The following is a 9666-nucleotide window of genomic DNA, read 5'->3' as shown; positions in this document are numbered from 1 at the left end:
ACTGATCTACACATCCATCAGTAGGCTACTAGTTATTTATGATGTAAGGTTTGTAGATCAGTGACTGACTGTCGAATAACCCCATAGTCTCTGCTCTACCAGAGATCTGTATAAAACGAAGAGATTCTTATATCTCCGCCATAACAATGGAAGTCGTTTATTTAAAAAAAAAACTGAACTCTTATTTTAACAGGTAAATTGACTGAACATTCTCATTTACAGCAACAACCTGGGGAATAGTTACAGGGGAGAGGAATGAGCCAATTGGAAGCTGGGGATGAATAGGTGGCCATGATTGTATGAGGTCCAGATTGGGGGGGTTAGCCAGGACACCAGGGTTAACACCCCTACTCTTACAATAAGTTCCATGGAATCTTTAGTGACCACAGAGTCGGGACACCTGTTTAACATCCCATCTGAAATGCATCACCCTGCACAGGGCAATGTCACCAATCGCTGACCTTGATCCTTTTTTAGACCAGAGGAAAGAGTGCCTACTACTGGCCCTCCAACACCAGCAGCATCTGGTCTCCCATCCAGAAACAAACCCTCCTTAGCTTCAGTTGCAAGCCAGCAGTGGGATGCAGGGTGGTATGCTGCTTGTCCCAAAGGTGGGAGGGCAAGTTACAAATTTAGGTCCTTCTGTGGCTCAGTTGGTAGAGCATGGCGCTTGTAACGCCAGGGTAGTGGGTTCGATTCCCGGGACCACCCATACGTAGAATGTATGCACATGACTGTAAGTCGCTTTGGATAAAAGCGTCAGCTAAATGGCATTTATTATTATTATATATTAGGTCCAAAATAAGTCCATAGAAACACATTGGTCTTATTTTGGACAGATTCTAGCAAGGGTAACCCTTCGCTTCGCCTTTTCATCTCTGGCTCTACAGTCTACTCTGGCCAATGGCGTTCAAAGTTGAATAAAATTAGATCAAAGCTGAATCAATGGGCGCATTCGAGCAGATCACTTTTTTTCAAGTCGATAATCACCGCCTTCCAAATTGTTTTTCATTATAGGGATAAAAATGATCAGACTTGCAACTACATGAACGTTACAAAGACCATGTGATCAAAGGTCATGAAGATCGGACTGCAGTGGACTGCAAATCTCTGTAGTTGCTCTCCACCAACTACATAATGCAGGCATTACCTGCATTGTGAGAGCTTCTATTGTCAACCAATCATTAGGGTGTTTTTGTTTGACCCAAGTGAATGTGACCAAAGACATGACTAACTTTGCAGCGATTCATGTATACATTATATATGTACAAATGAATGTGATTTGAGGTGCTCTCTCACCAATTGATTGTACAATGTACACACATTTACAAGTTTATTTCAACATTACAAAAAACAATGTTTTATAAACCATGGCAACACTGCCATGTTGCTCTGAGCCTTGCTTCTGCAAAACCACAAGTGTCTGAGTTTCGGCTGTTGCAGATACATCTCCCCCTACTTCACTCCACAACTTTAGTCTACAGTTGGTTGCTTTTTTCCTTACCACTCAAACAAGCCCAATGTCTGCCAGATCACATAACTATAGTATTGTACATAACAGAACCGAATGTAATGGCATATTATTTTACTGTAAGAAAAAAACACCAGTGCGTTTTTCTCTCACATGGCCAAAACTCAACAGCATGTGTCACTAGGCAAAATACAGAGGTAAACTAATCTACAGTTTAATTAACACCATCTGCTCTAAAATTCGCTCACTGTACATAATTCAAAACAACACTACAGTTTCCTCTGAAACAACACTGTGTATAACTCAAGAAGATCTAATGCATATCCCCATGAAACTGGATGGGATCCAATGGTTGGTATGCAAATGCTGCATGGACGTTTGCGGATGATTTATAATTCACGATTGACAGTGGGAAATGTGATGGGAAGGAGACCACAACAAATGTGTGAGTAAAGTAGAGGTGAAGAAACGCATGCGCAGAACCTGAAAAGTCTGATCTGCAGACATGGCTTTAAACCATAAACCCACCTGGTCTTTTGTCATTGGCACATTTATCCAAAAGCTACAGCCCTTGTCACCCCCACCACCCTTTAATTCCCTCACATTTTATGTATCAGTCAGGAACTTGAGGTTCAAGAATGCAAAAAATGATTCTAAGGCATTTTATATACAACGGTTTGAGTTTCATAAACCCCCACAATATGTTTTTAAATCTAGAGTCCAAGGCTTAGGCAGCGAACAGACTTGCTCTACCATTCGATAAGCAAGGCAGAATATCCAGTTGGAACTGTAACAAAATGGCTGACCATGTACCACACCAAGCATGGTGGCTTAAAGAGGAGAGGCAGTAAGCCACACCATCTGTGCAATGTAATGGGTTGTCGACCGCTCAGCTGCTTTGCTCTCATAGACCAAAGTCCTTTGCACTCAGTCTTACATCATATCAAGCGTGTGGTATTTAAAAGCTATTCTTGCAGTCTAATCTTTCATTATTGATCCAATGGGGATGGAGACTCCGTTCGAAGGTATTACTATGAATCTGAATAGGCCTATTTGTGTATTTGTCTTGGATAAGCAGTGTGGTCTTATGATGCAACATTGCTGGCAGCATACTTTTAAAGAGTACCTTTATGTATTACTAAACATACACATTCGGCCCAATCTTTATTGATTTAGTGTTTCACATTAGGATAAAAATATCCTTTAACCCATTGTAAAAAAACAACATGATTACACGATTAATGCAATGCCTCAAGGTGACCACTAGAGGGACAACCCACAATGACCTCTGAGAGGTGAATATCCTGACACTCAATCACTAAGCTGATTTGTTCGTTAAGTTACCAGAATGGAGGTTAATATCCACCATTGCTGTGCATGTCTGTCTCCAAGCAACTTTTTTTTGTGTCACTTATGGATCGGTCCACAGATATTGTACACCCAGTTTTGAGAAATAAAATTGTAACTCATTATTACTACATTTACAAACTCTGTTATAACACCTGTTACTACACAAGTTGCAAATACTTTTTTTCCCCCCTTTTAGAGATTTAGACAAGTGTAGCAAATTACCAACTCTATTGGTTTTGGTGAGGCCTAAAACATGCCAGACTACAAACTGTGGAGCAGTACAATTTTTAGGGAAAAGCTAGGAGGGATAGTTAAGGCTGGTTCGGGACAGAACTTTTAATAAAAAAATTGCATGATTCTTTCAAAGAAATACATAGTTTGAAAAGCAACAGGTTAATTTAAGAACCATATATTACGTGTTATATTGTAAATCATAACTTTGACTGTATAGCAAGTTATCCCCCTCCAAAACAGTGTGTTGTGCTATCAGTGTCCACAAGATGGCAGACGGCGCAAGGATGAAGTCAAAACCAGATAAAACTGGATATGCGTAATCACCCATACACATACGTTGCTGTGTCTTGTAACCTGGTACATTTGTTTTCAATGACAAGTCGCTAGAGGGTGCAACAATGCTTCAACCAACGAGTTTATCTTCCTTGTCGTCTGACTTTGAATAGAGGCTTACTAATGCGTTAATTCACAATTTTTTTTAACCACAATGTAGCAGTTATTGTAGCTACTAAAACAGTTTTTTTTTTTCTCAACCATTGCACCTCATTGAGTCCTTGTCAATAAGCTTGATTGATTAGTGTTCTAGCACTGATTAGGCTATACATGCTTTGTGACCCTAAAAGATTCACAAGTACTCAAACGTTCAGGATAGGAAGATTACATAGACTTCTTGATTTGTCAAATACAAGGACTCATTGCTGGGGAATTCCATTCATGGGGAACCCCAGTGATTGTACTCTTTGAACATGGTAGTGAATTGTTGCAGCGTTTCCTTTTGTCTGCCGACAACATTGTGACCTAATGCTGTTCATAGACAGACAGTGGGGGTTGGGGTGGGATCAAACTAGAACAATAATAGACACACAGTGGGGGAATACCTCAGCAAGGAGCAGCTGCAACAATGACCCTGTCTGGACTCTCTTGGGTCCTCAATGGGAATAAAATGCATTGAGACCAGTGGTGATTTTAGCATGTAATCTTGGTGGGGCAAACTAAAAAATGATTGTTTTTAGATGCATGCCAGCAAAGCCACAACAATACATTAATTGCACTAGAATGGTGAGCAACGGTGCCCATAAACTGTTAGGGCCTACATACAGCTGTCTTTTCAGCTGTATGTATGTATTTTTTTTAAATCCCAGGCCCCCGTCCCTGCAGGAGGCCTTTTGCCTTTTGGTAGGCCGTCATTGTAAATAAGAATTTGTTCTTAACTGACTTTCCTAGTTAAAGGTTAAATAAATAAAAATGTCTGCCTTGCTTCAACAAATGTGGTTTCTACTGACAATTGAGATGTACAAACTATGGCATAAGAGGATGACGAGTGGATAAGAGGCAATACGTAATTTCTATTAAGACATTAATGAGCGAGCACGGACGTAGGACAAAGGGGGCATGTAAGCAGACCCATGAAAGCTCTTACAATATCAGATTACATTTCACTAAAACAGGCTATAGGCTACATGTGCACCACCAAGTTAGAACAGTAGGCTAAGTTATGAGTGGGAAAGGGACCAAATTATTAGGGTGAGGCACATGGGCTACTAACGGCTTACTACACAACATGTACTTAGTATTACTTTCTTAGCTACCGTCTACATCTCCCTGGCATTTTACATAATTTATGCAGCAGGATACAAGACGTTTTTGGACTCACCCTTGTGTTGTGCTCACTTGAATGGGAATGTGAGTCGGTCCTTCTTGTGGGCAAATGTCATCATCAAACTTTGTCATCAATGTCTGTCATTCTCTGGATTTATGGTGCTTTCAAGACAACTGGGAACTCTGGGGGGGACAAGGTTGAATCATGACATCAGTGATCTTCAGGTCAGAGTTCCCGACTTGGAATTCCGAGTTGGATGAAAGTTCAAAACTTATTTTCCAGTTGGAGCAAGTAGTCTTGAATTCACTGAAGTTTGAGATTCCCCAGTTCTGTGTTTCCAGTTGTTTTGAACGCGGCAGAAGTCATGCTGGATGGACAGCTTGGCCAATGTATTCAACCTTTTCTGGCCCATGGTGTGTTGCGAGTGAATTTTTATCCATTTAAACATGAAAGAGACCCTTATTCCCAGATTTGGACCACACATCCACTCCAATGAATAGCAGGCTAGTGATTGCTTTGCAAAGCTTACAGTTAGCCACTGATTCCTTCCAAACCATTCATTGTTGAATTTGAGATTTGCAACTTATTGTGTAATGTTTATGTCCAATGGCCGATGAGCACCGATACATTTGATCTATAATTTCTCTTCATATGACAAGGATTGAAAAGGATTTGCCAGTAGATTGCCAATTTGATTCATGATGATGACTGCTTGTCTAGTTTGCTAGCTAAGTTTAAAAAAAAAAAAATTAAGTATGCTGTTGAATAGAGTTCCTTGCAGTCATGGCTCTATGTAGTACCATAGTCTGTTCTAGACTTGTGAACTGGGAAGAGACCTCTGGTGGCATGTCTTGTGAGGTATTCATGAGTGTCTGAGCTGTGTGCCAGTAGTTCAAACAAACAGCTTGGTGGATTCAACATGTCCATACCTCTCACAAATACAAGTAGTGATGAAGTCAATCTCTCCTCCACTTTGAGCCAGAAGAGTTTGAAAAGCATATTATTAATGTTAACTCTTTGTGTACATCCAAGGGTCAGCAGTGCTGCCCAACAAAACCGCCCCCACAATCTTTGCATTATCAGTTTCTCTCACCATTTTTTTCTAAAGGTTTACTAAGGGTTGGTAACAGGCTGATTGGTCAGCTATTTGAGCCAGTAAAGGGGGCTTTACTATTCTTAGGAAGGGGAATAACTTTTGCTTCCCTTCAGGCCTGAGGGCACACACTTTCTAGAAGGCTTAAATGAACATATGGCAAATAGGAGTAGCAATATCATCCTATAATATCCAGATTTTTTTCCCACTTTACAAAATTCAAAATTACAATGCTTGTCTTTCATAATTTGGTCAGATATACTTGGATGTGTAGTGTCTGTTTCTGGCATGTCAGGTCTAAATTTGCTAATCTTGCCAATGAGAAATTATTGGAAATGGGTTTTGTGAAAAATTAATTTAAAGTGCTCCAAAGCTTTTTACTATCATTCTTTATGTAATTTCTTTGTTTCATAGTGTAGTTTCTTATTCTTTTCATTCACTTTAGTCACACGATTTCTCAATTTGAAGTACGTTTGCCAATAGGTTGTACAGCCAGACCTATTTGCCATTTAATTTGTCTCATCCCTCTCAAAGATAAAATGTTTAAATTCCTCATCAATCCACGGGAGTTGACAGTTTTTACAGTAATTTTCATAATGGGTGCATGCTTAATAGTAACCGAGATAAGCAATTTCATACATTTTTCAAGTTCAGCGTCTGGTTGCTTGTCATTACACACCACAGACCAAAAAATATTCTTTACAACATAGGAATCACTACCCTGGTAGGTTGATTGATAACCTGAACCAGGTTGCAGGCACTAGTTGCAGTTTGAAGCTCTTGAGTGGGCAGCCTGATGAAAGCCAGTCAATATTGAAGTAATCCAGAAAATATACCTCTCTTGATATCACATACATTATCAAGCATTTCACATATGCTATCCAGATACTGACTGTTAGCACTTGGTGGTCTAAAGCAGCTTCCCACCAGAATGGGCTTTAGGTGAGGCAGATGAACCTGTAGCCATATTACTTCAACAGTATTTAACATGATATCCTCTAAGCTTTAGAGGAATGTGGTTCTGAATATATAAACAGCCACACCTCCACCTTTGGCATTTCTGTAGATATTAAAACCATGTATTGCTACCACTGCATCACCACAGGTATTATCTAAGTGAGTTTCAGAGATTGTTAGATATGAATATCATCTGTTACTGGCAAATTATTGATTTCATTAACCTTGGTCCTTTTTTTTTTTTTTGCTTTACTGGGAAATTTAGCAGAGGTAGACATGCTCGGTTATTTGTTAGTGCAGGGTGAGCTGCACACAGTGGACTTCCTGCTAGTGCACACCACCACAGTGCTAACAGTAGAACTCTGGTTCATAGGCACATGATTACTGCATCCAATAGCTGTAGGATCAGCAGAGGCATTCAGGGCAGTAAGAGGGACATAAATGAGGTTACTTACTTTGTCTTCCAACGTCCCTGGGATCATGTACGTTTGCTGAAACATTATGACAACTCAGCGACACAATGGTAGGGATTAAATGAGCTGGACTTGGGTCATTGATAAGTCCTTATAATGCTGTGAAAGGATCCAGGAACCCAAATGATTTGAGTGGTGAATCCCATCCTTAGAATACAAGCTTGGATTCCATATGGTATCAAAATTGTCAATAAATGTTACTCTCATAAAGCTGCAATAGTCTAGAAGCCAGTTAAGGAGGGATAAAAGTCTGCTGAACCGTTCAATGCCACAGTTTAGGGAGGGCAGAGGGCCAGATGTTATTGGGCGTTTGTTGCTGTCAAGTAGTGACCCAATCCAGTTCTTTAAAATCCATCTTCGGCTGTTCTTAGCTGCCCTTCATAATGTCATTCGACCCCACATGAACCATGACAGTATCAGCCCCTAGGCGACTGACGCACAGCCTCGGGAAGCAACCTGGTGATATCCTGAACTTTTGCCCCAGGAAAAACAGTCTGGGTTGGCTTCTTCACCTGCGGGATCATCTGATACCAGCCACCCAGACAGCTGATGAAACTGTGGGTGTGTGAAGGAGTCAAAATAAGAATACTGAAAGAGATTGAGACCCTCACTGTCAAAAAAAAAGAATACATCCAAAACTGAGCCTGAATGCAAAATAAAGCTGTTTATTAAAACATCATGGTGCCCAAAAAAACCAGTGCATAAATGAAAGGTGAAAACAAAACACGAACGTTTCGGCCTCAGGCCATCATTGGTGTGACTGTCGGCACACACACCTGGCTTCTATTTCAAGGGTAATTGCATGTCACATGATCAAGCAAGAAAACACATCAGGTAATCTATAAATCTGTGCATAGTAGAATAGAATGTATGATACTAAAGCGGACAGAGAAATATCATCAATTATTGCTTTTATATGTGAATATTCCTCAGAATAAAAAAACACAGGATTGTAGAGTAGGGTGCTAGAGACACCACTAGATGGGGGTGTTGAACACCAATGAGGCAATATACCAGTAACAATTCTTCATTCATGCCTGATGGGTGAAGATTTTTTTATTTTTTTAATAGAACATCCACCTGCATTCTGTCTGGAGAAGACTAAGTACAAGCTTTTCCACCTCTACTTGAATGTTTCATCTGTTGTATAGGACATGGAGGAGATGCTGTGACCAGCCTCTGAGAAATGACTTGCAATAGGGGATTTATTGCATGGACAGGAGATGGAATATCACATTAGAAGAGCTGCTGAATACACTCACTTTGTTACAGGAACCTACATGCTGCACAACTATGGCAGGGATAGGAGCCAGTCACCTCATCCAGTCTTACATCACTTATTTTCAGGGGGACTGCCCGAACAATGAAGTCCCTGACATTCCTGGCCCTGTAGTGTGAGAAGTGAGGAGGGACAGAGAAAATAGCTTGTCAAGCAGGATCAGACGTTTCTTAATCGCTCCCTTGATGTGATGTCATAACTCAGAGGACAATATTTAGTGGCGCAGAGATTCATTTTTTTTAAATTACTTTTATTCCTTCCGGGTTGAGGTCTCACCAAGGGTATGTACTCTTACTGAGAGCATCATCAAGCCATTCTTCAGGGGTACGAGCGGTCGTCAGACTGTCTATACATTTTGAAAGTCTTATTTTCAAACTGCTGTATCAGTACAAATGCGCTAGAGTCTCAGAAATTGTGTGTACGCTAATCCCTTTAGAAATGTGGGATGCGCACAAGAGGCATGTAGAATACTGTTCTTGTCTGTAGGCTTTGTATACAAAGTAGTCGACAAGGACCCTGAGGCGAGGTGTCAAGGAAGGATATCTAGCTATGACTAATCTCGGCTGTGAACTTGATAGATTGAACCATATGATTAAGGTAAGTGAGAAAATCATCAAACGCATTGAGGGGATCATTTCAAACGAGAAACGCATCCTCAATATATATTTTCCACAAGTATATGTTGGGGGAAAGGGTTATTGTGCCAAATGAACTTGTATTCCAGATAACCCACACATTTTCTCAGGAGAGGAAATGGAGCCCATTGTCGCTCCCTGTTTTTGTAAATAGTAACAGTCTTCAAACAAATGTTATTGTCTAGGATTGTCCCCAGGTCCAACAACCTGTATAGGGTTGTTGTCCCATCTCTGTTCCAAAAGGTCTCCAGTCCTTTGTGATGTGGTACGTTAGTATATAAAGAAACAACATCTAGGGCAATGAGGGAGAAATCTAAATAGTCATCACCAATTTCAAGTTCAGATAGCTGTTGAATGAAAATCGCCAGTGTCTCTCAAGTATGAGGGCAGTTACACCACAATAGGACGTGGATCCGGTCAACATAATGGGAAATAGGTTCAGTTAAACTGTCATTACATGCTACAATAGGCTGTCCAGGGGGGTTCTCTAATGATTTGTGAACGTTAGGAAGCAGTGCATAAGAGGGACTGAAGGGAAGTCTTTTGTAAAACATAAGTTCAGATTGGGAGATGT

The sequence above is a fragment of the Oncorhynchus keta genome, chromosome 19 (genome assembly GCF_023373465.1).
Source record: "Oncorhynchus keta strain PuntledgeMale-10-30-2019 chromosome 19, Oket_V2, whole genome shotgun sequence".
NCBI classification, from domain to species: Eukaryota; Metazoa; Chordata; class Actinopteri; order Salmoniformes; family Salmonidae; genus Oncorhynchus; species Oncorhynchus keta.
This window is presented reverse-complemented; position numbering follows the sequence as displayed.